Here is a 10875-nt window from a genome sequence, read left to right as displayed (position 1 = left end):
AAGTTTCAAAAATATTTCCCATACATGAAAAAGATTAGAAAATAAATGTAATTATGAATTTCATTTCATAAGAAAATCCATACAACCATCTCCAGGTATATGAGGGTCATTGTAGGATCTGTCAGGAGCTGATCTGTCACACTCTCAACGCTGGACAATTTTTCACAACCTGTACCTAATCCAGTGTTTTCCTCTTTCTTCTCCTGTTTTTCTCCTCCTGCCTCTCCCTTCTTCACATCCCTCTTAGCTCTCCCCAGTTTGCCTAGGATTCTAATTTATCCAGCTGTACTGATGGGTGCAATAAATGCTCATAAATACACATATATACATATATACATATGTATAGTATTTAAAAGCAGCTGTAAAGGTATGATTTTTTTTCCCTTGCAAGCAAAAACAGTCAGATCAATAATCTTCTTACGCTACAGTTCTGTACACCTAGTACTTTTCCATAAGCTGCAAGAATTTTATCAGATAACCCTGACTGTTTGTTATGCAGACCCCACTTTTACATGATATGTTGGGCTTTTTAAAGTGATCAGTCTTTTCACATCTGGAAAACATAATAATAGCATATTTTATAGGCTTTTTAATTTTTTTTTTTTTTTTGGAGGCAAGTAAACTAGCAAATGAACTCTCTGGTGGCGCACAAAATGCATTTTAATTAATTGTGAAATGGTCACTCTTCTACACAGAATTTATTTCATATTTGAAAAGATTTGCAAAGCTTCTAGGAACTGAAAGAATTTAAATCTCGGTACACTGATTTCAGTTCTTATTCTTCCCTATAGTTCTGTACTATCCCTGATCCACAGAGACTTTAATTGTCTTGATAGCAATGGTAGGAACATGCTGGAATGACTGCAATTCAGCAGCTGTTGTTCCTGGAATAAGGAGGAAATTCTGCGCAAAAAGAAAGGGAGAGTAATACAGCACACTCACGCGCATACAGAAACACACATATAATATCTGAAGATAATGGAAGATTTTAATCAAAGAACAAAAGCAGAATTCCTTCACCAACTTTAGAAAAATCATGATAAAACTAGATTTGCTTTTCAAGAATAGCTGCCTTTTTGCTTCAAAATTGAATACACAGTATATGTAGCAATAATCAAAGAAGAAGAAACACTGTAGTTTTTTACTGAATGGACTAAGTCTTACAGAAAAAGGCGCAATGGATCATCTAAGAACCCTCACACTTATTTGGAATGTTTGTTCAATTCTCTCTTGGTTAGATAAAAATTGCCAGATGTTACTTTGATTGCAGATAGAGAGTTTGTCATATTTATGTGTCTTACTAATTCGGTTAGATTGTTTATTCCTTGTTCTATTCTATGTATGTAGTGCTATGTACACATTTGTACCTGATAAGAAGACATGCAGGTATCCACACATTCCAACCAGCCCTTTTGAGAGTAGATAGGCTGGTAAAGGAATCAAGGTAAGGGGGCATAGACAGTTTTGTATTTATGCTAGTATTAATATATGCATACAGATTACCATATCAGTTGAGCTTATATGCCTCAGCTGCAGTGTACTTAGAGTAAATTTTGCGTCTCATGTCACTGTCATACAGTTTTGTATAGAAAAATGAATAAAATCATCAATCAACAATACCTCGGTTTGGAATTTTTGCTACACAAAGTTTATGTTAGCTCTGCGTCCAAAACTCCCTTCACCATAAGCAAAAGCCCAACGCTCATCCTAGGGGAAAACATGGACACAGTTCAAAAGGGCTAACTTTAATGAAATTGAAGGGAAAGCAGCCTAGACCTAGTTGTATTAGAACGAGATCCTCTGCAGGAAAGTGGTTTTGATTCAGAGGTCCTCTAGGAAATGAGAGCAAGGCACTCCTTTTAATTGAATTGTTCTTGGCTAATTAAAAAAAAAAAAAAAACACAATCCAAGCTTCTGCATTGAAAGTGTTTGAAAATTAAATATGATAAACTAGGCCAAAATACAACTAAGAGGGTGTAGGGGTAAATACAACAAAGATGTTTGCTGATATGGAGACATAGAGAGATATCAGAAAAGTTTCTGTTAAAATATTCCTCTTCTATGATTTTTCACTATGATTTCTTACACAATCTGCACAGTTTACAAAAAAAAATCTGGCACAGTTTACAAAAAAAAATCTGCCTGCTAACTGCCAACACTAAAAACTCAGCATGGGATTGGAAAGTCAAGCTGTGGGTTTTCATCTTGAATGCTATCATGGTTTAAATTATTATAATTAAATTAATATTGCAAATTGTTATGCATATCAGCCACAATAAAATCCAACATGCTTTTCTGGATCTGTTTTGTCGCTGTCTTGGCAATGGTCAAAGACTGAAATGGCTTTGTTGATGCTGCACTTTGCACTCTTTATAGAGTACTGAGAATTTCAACTTATCCTTTCTTTTACATATTAAAAATGTCTTGTTATTAACAGGCAAATTGCTTTTCTTAAATCTAGTATTGCTTCTGCAAATGGATGTCCACCGCACTGAAAAAGTGTGCCATCAGTCCTGCTGAGACACAGGAAAATAGCATAATACCCATCCAGGCCGCCTGCTTTCAGTGGGAAGAAGCAGGCAAATATTTCTGGTGGTTCAGAGAGCCCCTTCTACCTCGTAGCCGCTCTCTGGGCCCGTCCTCTGGGCTCCTCGCTGTGCAGCTCAGTGGCCTGGCGCAAGGAGCAGGGATGCCATCCCTGGCACGGCTGGATTGCAGCTGATCTGAGCGAGGAAGGCTGAGGCAGGACACGGAGGGCTGCGGCTTCCCCTGAGGTTGTAGGTGTTCACAGAAAACCGTTTTCCATCCAACACAGGAAGTTGAAGCTACTGCTGTTATTTGGCTGGCGCACGGAAGCCAGCTTGAGTTGGGTTTTACTCTTCTGTGTGGCAATCTGTAATAAAGTCATATATTCTGCCCTGTGTTTTGCTTTCCTGTACTATTTCGTAAGACTGCGTAGGCACACAGATTATTGTGGCTTCCAACCTGTGAGTTTAGGCACTTTTCTGAACTACGCCTGAGTACAATTTCTGTACGCAAGCCTAGGAATCCATAGGCCCAAGAAAATTATGAAAGCTTTATGAAATGGAAAACTGCATGATGAGGCTAGTGGCTTGTTATTTATTCAAAAACATTAACAAACTGCATTTACTTCTTTTAAAATTCTTTTTTATTATTCTTCAGAGACTGGATTTTAAAAAAGACATTCAGAGGCTTACATGAAGAGATACAGCCTTTTGTGTAACTCAGGGCTAAATGGTTGTATTTGTTTGTCTTTGCTATGGTCAAAATTTGTAATTCTGTCTAGCAAAGACTGAGCTATTTAATGAACCTTGCAATCACAAGGCACCTTTTCCAGGTTTTAGGTGGCCTGTCCACCTTGTCAAGTTCAGTTAAAGGGACGCGTCATATGGGAACAAGATGTTATCTCACACTGTCCCTATCCACCACCTAAAGGGAAACGGTGCAAGGACCAGAACCGACAGTTCCAGAAGATCAAAGGATAGTTTGGTCCCCTGGAAGGTGGGTCTGGCCGTTGCAAGCGGACCAGATGTTATTGGTCGGAGAAAGAGGTTAGTGACTTTTAGTATGGAGCCGGGGCGGAAAGGTGTTAATTAGGGGAGAAAGCCAATTAAGTGAGCCAATTCTCACCCCCCCCCCCCCCGCCCCGTCCTGCACAGGCAGACGACTACTTCTGCCTGGCCCAACTCGCGAAAATGTGTATTATGTCCACAGAGGATAGGAGGGCCCTTTGGGAAAAGACCCTCGCTATCCACTTCAAGCGGCTGGAGGAGAGCCCAAGGTTGGTTAAGAGTCTCTCATTGCCTTTATACCACTTCCCACGTGCTCCTAGCGGGAAACCCACAAATTCTATCTCCGAGACAGATGTTAATGCTCGGACTTCCTCAACTAGATGTTTATATTTACTCACTTTTTCTGCTGCTGCATCACTAAAGATGACAACCCGCTCTCGTAGCGGACTGTAATGTCCACTACAATTGCACGGATCCCCTTTACCAAAACCAGGTCAGGCTTAAAGAGTTCATTGATCTTATCCCTGAGGTGGGGCTCTAAATATACCACCCATCCCAGTCCTTGTGCCTCTTTAGCCAACAAACTACATAGATTGTTATGCCGCTTAATCCGTGCCTCTTGAACCACAGGGCAGTACCCAATTATGTGGGCACAGGTCTCCAATTCCGCAGGACAATGCCTGCACCCTCTTACCGTACCCTCACCCAACCCGCGGGCCAAAAACTCCCAAGTAGGGTATACATTAGCCCGCAGTTGGGTGGCAGTTATTAATTTGCAATGGGGGATACCTTTATAGTGTATTAGCCAATCATTACTAATTTGATCGTTTTCAAAGTTCTTAATTCCGCGGCCTTGAGATCTTAGATTGGTCCAGTTTTCAAATTCCCTCTTCCTCCATCTACAGGGAACGGGATAGATGACCCTTGGGATAGATTTCTCCCACTTGGAAGAGGGCTCGCCGGCCATCGAGGGTTCTGCAGCCACCATAGGGAATTCCTCCGTCAGTGTTGGAACCTTGTCAGGACGCCCGCCCGCCACGATCCAAACCTTCCTCACCTCTTCCTGGATCCCTTCTTCGCGGACTATATTCTGAATGATGGTATCTTCAGAGTGGGCAATCCGTAACAATCTGCGAGCCTGGATGTTAGGAATTTGGCTCGCAAGACGGGGCAGTCCCAATCCACCATCCTTATATCCCACATAAAGGGTGGCGTCGCATGTACTCGGTAGCAGATGTAACCACCCTTTGACGGCAGATCTGATCGCTTGGTCCAGGGAATGGAGGTATGTAACGTTCACTCCAGCATGATCGACACTAAACAGTAGCCTCGGGATTGCATAAGTTCTCAAGATGTCTACTTTCTGAAGTGGCTTTAATGGGGCTCCCCCGATGTTTTCAATCCAGCGGGCCAGCGTCCCTTGTAGTTCAGGCTTGGATATCCCCACCCAAGGGTCTATCCCCAGGCCTAAATACTTCTCTGAACTACCTGGATCTATCATACTCAATTGCGTTTCCGCAATTGACCATGGGTTACAGTCATTGATGGTATATGAGTCTTTAGTTGGCCTGATAAGGAACCCATGGCACTTAGGGGCCTGTACCCGCAGCCCGGTAAGATGGCAAAATTCCTCAACCACTTCAATATTCCGTCTCATGCCATCCCAAGAGTCACTGAGCAATGCCAAATCGTCGGCGAACGCCAATGATGTTACCACCTGGTCACCATACCTAAAACCTCCTCTACTCTCCTCTACTCTCCAGACCACACAAAAGGGGATCTAACACCAAATTGAAGAGAATCGGGGACAATGGATCACCCTGTTTCACTCCCCCGAGGATCTTAATCCTTTCAGTGCACCGGCCTCCCACCTCCACTCTGGTTCCGCAGTTGGTATACAAGTCCTCAAGTAAGTCGATAATATGCTTATCAACTCCTTTTTGGGCCAGGACTCGGAAGATGTGCTGGTGGTTTACTGTATCGAACGCTTTCGCTAGATCGACAAACACGACCCTGAGAGTCCTATGATCTTTCTTGGCACTTTTTATCAGTGCCTGAAGGAGTTTTAGATTTTCCGAGCAGCTTGGAGCTGCTATGAAACCCCTTTGCCGTGCGTTTATCGGGCATGCCCGCCGGAACTTATTGCTCAATATCCGGGAGAATAGTCTTAATATGACCGACCCGATGGTGATGGGCCGCCAGTTGTTAATGTCCTCCAGCTTAATGGGATCCGCCGGCTTCGGTATTAATACCGTTCTCGCTGCCTTCAGCTCGTCGGGGACCTTCCCGGCCAACAGCCAAAGGTTGAACACCTCAGCCAACCGGATGCCCAGGGGGTCAATACTAAGAATATCCCCCAGGGAGAGGCCGTCCGGTCCTGGGGCGGCGTGCTTAGACATCTCTGCCACGTTCTTCTTGATCTCACCCGCAGAGATCATGAGCTTGAAGGCAGTGTTGTCGGCCATTCCCATGCTACGGAATGAGCTTAAGCTGGAAAAGGGGGTCACCTCTTCCCATCTCTCCCTATAGAAGGCGTAAGAGGGCATTTCACTGCCTCGATGTTGTCGAGAATGATACCAGCAAGCTTCTTGCTATCTAAAGCGAAGAGCCGCTGATATTGGAGGTATTGACCCCTTTCAACCGCCCTGCGTTTCATCCACCTTTCCTCCTTCCTCACAGGCCCAGCCTCGGCAGGATGTTTCTGATGGTATTTGGCTCTTTTGACAGCGAGCTTCCCTTGCGCGAGGGTCTCCAACTCCTTCAAAGGACAGTTGACACACTCGGAGACGTCTTCCACACCTTCCAAGATCCCGCGGAACCTTTCCGGAGCAGATGGAGAACCGGCGCGGATCCACTCACCAACTACCCTTCTATACTCTTTCTGGATGTTCCTCACTTCATCCATCTCGGGGGAGGTGTCCCTTTCGCGTGCCGCAGTTGTTTTCATGGGCGACGATGTCTTAGCCGCAGCCGCCAACTGCCTTCACTTATCGCTGATCTGTTTCGCCGTTTTCGTGGGCAAATTCTCCGCGATCAGCTTATTAATAAAGCGCGCATTCTTAAACCGTCTCTCCAATTCTACGAATTGTGTGGTCTCCTCCTCTGTCCAGGTGCTCTTATGCATACCTCTCTGTCCCTTTCCCTTTGGACGAGCTTCCTCAATCCGCTCCACATTCCGAATAGATGGATGCATAGCTCTCTTATGCTGAGAGAGGCCGCTTTTTATCTTAAAGGCCAGATCGCATTCCCCGCATCGCCATTCTGGTGCATCAGAGGGACCCTCTACCACTACTTCCGTGAGTTTCCCCTTGCACTTTGGGAAGTGGCAAGCAATGCTATGATGTTTATCACCAGTCTTCCCACATCGGGAACACTGGTAAAGGACTCTCTTCCGACCGTGCGCCCTCCTCAGGTGATCATGCAAAGCCGAGATTTTCCCTACCTTGGCGCCACAGCATGGGCATGCAGGATGGTCTTGGGGGATCTTCACGACTGGGGTAGAAACCTCGGTTGCTCCTCCCACGGCTTCCAGGGTAGGAGTAGCCAATTCAGTGTGGATTGTTTTACCAGGGGGAGATGGTCATTCTGGTGTCCGCGCCTCCTCAACCACCTTTTGAGGCGTGGCAACCTTTACCAGCATCTCATACACCTCCGGGAGATCTTTCAAACAATCCAAGTTAGCAGGGGTAGCAGGGATATCCCCCCCACAATCACCATAGTCCGAATTAAAGAATGTCAATATTCCAGTAAGGTGGATCTCAGACTCAGGAATAGATGGTAACCGTACAGGACTTAGCCTGGCCCTCTCAGAGAAGGTTTCTCCGGTTTGAGTTGCCACCGAGACATAGTACATGATCCCGGACCCCAGGGATCGGAATATCGTCTATGGGGGTTCGGTATAGCCCAGGAAAACCAGCCCCCAAGTAAACCTGGGATGCCAAATTAGAAAAGACCCCGAGGCACGGGGCTACGGCCCAATAATTCAACTGGGATAATTTTTCGCTTTTCACCTTGAGTACTGCTGAGTAGCCAGCGACCACTACTCAACAGGGCGCGAGTAACTATATCCTGGGGCAGAGACAGATTCAGTCATCCGATGGAAATCGGGGTCCGGCGGGAACCACGGGGAGGTACTGTCTCCGCAGCTAAGCCCAGGTTGTAACTATGGTTCCCTTAAGAGAGTCATAGTTACTCCCGCCAAATATAGCAGAGCCTCAAAAAATTTCTCGACACTCGTGCCTGTTCCTCTCCACGGAAATCTTTAGTAAAAGGTGAAAGATTTATGCGGTCTGAAGAGAAACCAGAGTATGTGAGTGGTTAGAACTGCCTTGCATAATCGATCTGCTCCTCTGATGCCTTTTGTGATTACACACCTTTGCTACTGTAGTTCCTCTATTCTTTTATTGCTATATGTCATGTACAGAGATACCTAACCTAAAGCAATTAACTTTAAACATATTCTTTAAAACCCCACTTTCCAATTCATCTCATGAGCATTTATGCAAGTCATAAGTTTTGAATGAGTTTGACATAGCTAGTTCCAGAGCTATAAAATGTACAAGAAAGATGTGCTGTATTCAAAAACCACTGATCTGGCTTTTAAAAGAAAATGACATCAGCTTTTCTGTTGGCACCTACTCAAGTTTCCCAGCTGCTGCTGTGTTATTCATAATTACTACACTTTTTTTTTCACTGATTTTATACAGCAATTCACACATGTGCTGACATAAACATGAAAGCAAATTAATTCCTAAGTAGCACTTCATTTATCAATACAAATTTGTGAGTGGATTTTGCATCCTCATTTACAATTGTTATCTAAAAGACTTAGAGAGTGCTAGAGATCTCAATTTTTTTTCTCCCCACAAAAGCATGTAGCAATGAATTCCACCAGCAACTGCACAACTAACGTTGCACGTTCCATGCAATTGTCGAATCATTGACCATATACCCACATGCACACCACATATATAGTCAAAATATATTCTCTCTGTGTATGTGTGTATATATCACAGAATCACAGAAGAGTTGAGGTTGGAAGGGACCTCTAGAGATCATCTAGTCCAATCTCCCTGCTCCAGCAGGGACACCCAGAGCACGTGGCACAGGGTGGAATCCAGATGGGTTTTGAAGATCTCCAGAGAGGGAGACTCCACGGCCTTCCTGGGCAGCCTGTTCCAGGACTCTGTCACCCTCACAATAAAGAAGTTCCTCCTCACATGGAGATTAAATTTCCTGTTTCAACTTACACCAGTTACCCCTCATCCTGTCACCGGCCACCACAGAGAAGAGCCTGGCCCCATCCTCCCTACATTCTCCCCTCAGATACTTGAACATGTTAATCAAATCTCCTCTCAGCTTTCTCTTCTCCAGACTAAACAGGCCCAGCTCGCTTAGTCTTTCCTCATACCATAGATGCTCCAGTCCCTTAATCGTCTTCATGGCTCTATGCTGGACCCTCTCTAGAAGCTCAATGTCCTTCTTGAACTGGGGAGCCCAGAACTGCACTCAATACTCCAGTTGCAGCCTCACCAGAGCTGAGCAGAGGGGCAGGATCCCCTCCCTTGACAACGCTGACAACGCTGGCAAAGCTCCTCCTGATGCAGACCAGGATCCCATTGGCCTTCTTGGCCACTAGGGCACATTGCTGCCTCAGGGTTAACCTGTTGTCAACCAGGACTCCCAAATCCCTCTTCGCAGAGCTACTTTCCAACAGGGCAACCCCTAATCTGTACTGGGCCTGGGGTTATTCCTCCCCAGGTGCAGGACCCTGCATTTGTCCCTGTTGAACCTCATGAGGTTCCTGTCTGTCCAACTTTCCAACCTGTCTAGGTCAATATGTATATATGTATGGGTATGACCGCATTAGGTATTTGAGCGCCTAATGGCTGAATATGCATATTGATTGGCTGCTTCCCCTCTCTCAAGTGTAAGCAAGAGATTACCAAAACATTGAATTAGGGGATCAAATTTATCCTTCAAATTATCCACAACTGGAGGGAAAAGGAAGTGAGCTGTGGTTCATAACTCACACCAATATGATACAAGGAGAATACAGGATACAACGAGGAGGTGTCAGGCCTGTAAGTAGCCTTGCAACGATGGACTTCAGGAGGGCCAACTTTAGCCTCTTCAGAGACCTCCTCAGAAGAATCCCGTGGGTAGAGCTCTAGAAGGCAGAGGAGCCCAAGAGAGCTGGTTAATTTTCAAGCAGCACTTCCTCCACGCCCGGCAACAGTGCATCCCTGTGTGTAAGAAGGCAGGCAGAGGGGGCAGGAGACCTGTGGGGATGAGCAGGGAGCTTGTGGCAATGATCAAGCAGAAGAACGCTGTATACAGAATGTGGAAAAAAGGACAGGCCCCCTGGGAGAAATACGGGAATGTAGTCAGGGAATGCAGAGATGTGACAAGGAACGCTAAGGCGCGGTTGGAACACAATCTGGCAAGGGACGTTAAAAATAACAAGAAAACTTCTTCAAATATATTAACAGCAAAAGGAAGATCAGAGAAAACGTGGGTCCGCTGGTGAATGGGAAGGGCACCCTGGTTACAAATAACACAGAAAAAGCAGAGTTGCTCAATGCAATCATAGAATGCTCAAGGTTGGAAGGGACCTCTAGAGATCATCTAGTTCAACCCCCCTGCACATGCAGGGTCACCTAGAGCACCTGGCACAGAACTGCGTCCAAGCGGGTTTTGAAGATCTCCAGAGAGGGAGACTCCACAACCTCTCTGGGCAGCCTGTTCCAGTGCTCTGTCACCCTTACTGTTAAAAATTTTTTCCTTAAGTTCCTGTGGAACTTTTGGTGCTTCAGTTTCCCTTCAACTGCTTTCTTTTGGGCATTTTCATTTCATTTAGCAATAATGTTTCAGGCTGACCTGAAAATGTTTTGTGCTCTGGAAGAACACAAAACATTCCTTATCATCTTTCCCACAAAGGAAAAAGGAGTTTTGACTGCACAGAAAGAACAGAAAACTCTTATCATCTGTTTTAGTCAAGCCACCTTAGCCCCTGCTAGGGTTGAAATCACTTTAGCATAGATTTAGCAGGTAAGTAAGTCTGTAGTGCATCAGGCTCGCAGCATCACTGCTAGCCCTGCCAGCCACTGCTAACTGTATTAAACACAGTCCCAGGACCCATTTCTGGGTGTCAGTGACAGCCTGTGCTGCTGCATGGAGCAGCCCGTGGGAGTCTCACAAGGATTCCTCATAGGGAGCTCGGGCTGCAGTTACTCTGGCAGGCACAGCCCGGCAGCTCAAACAGGCTTAATAAAAATACTGCAGCTGTGATCCCATGAGCATATTCACTGCTGTCCATCAACTGCTGCTGCTGCTCACTTCT

At 45.3% G+C, this 10875-nt stretch overlaps 1 non-coding gene across 1 annotated transcript; it reads right to left on the bottom strand.

The window, feature by feature from the left end:
• Window positions 1-7724: 7724 nt before the first annotated feature.
• Window positions 7725-7842, bottom strand: LOC148596122 (U5 spliceosomal RNA). Its single transcript, XR_015913701.1, has one exon. It is a non-coding gene; the product is annotated as a U5 spliceosomal RNA (small nuclear RNA).
• Window positions 7843-10875: the final 3033 nt, after the last annotated feature.

This window comes from Tinamus guttatus, unplaced genomic scaffold (genome assembly GCF_059628265.1).
Source record: "Tinamus guttatus ecotype Peru unplaced genomic scaffold, ASM5962826v1 Tinamus_guttatus_pri_ptg000030l, whole genome shotgun sequence".
Classification (NCBI taxonomy): domain Eukaryota; kingdom Metazoa; phylum Chordata; class Aves; order Tinamiformes; family Tinamidae; genus Tinamus; species Tinamus guttatus.
This window is presented reverse-complemented; position numbering and strand designations above follow the sequence as displayed.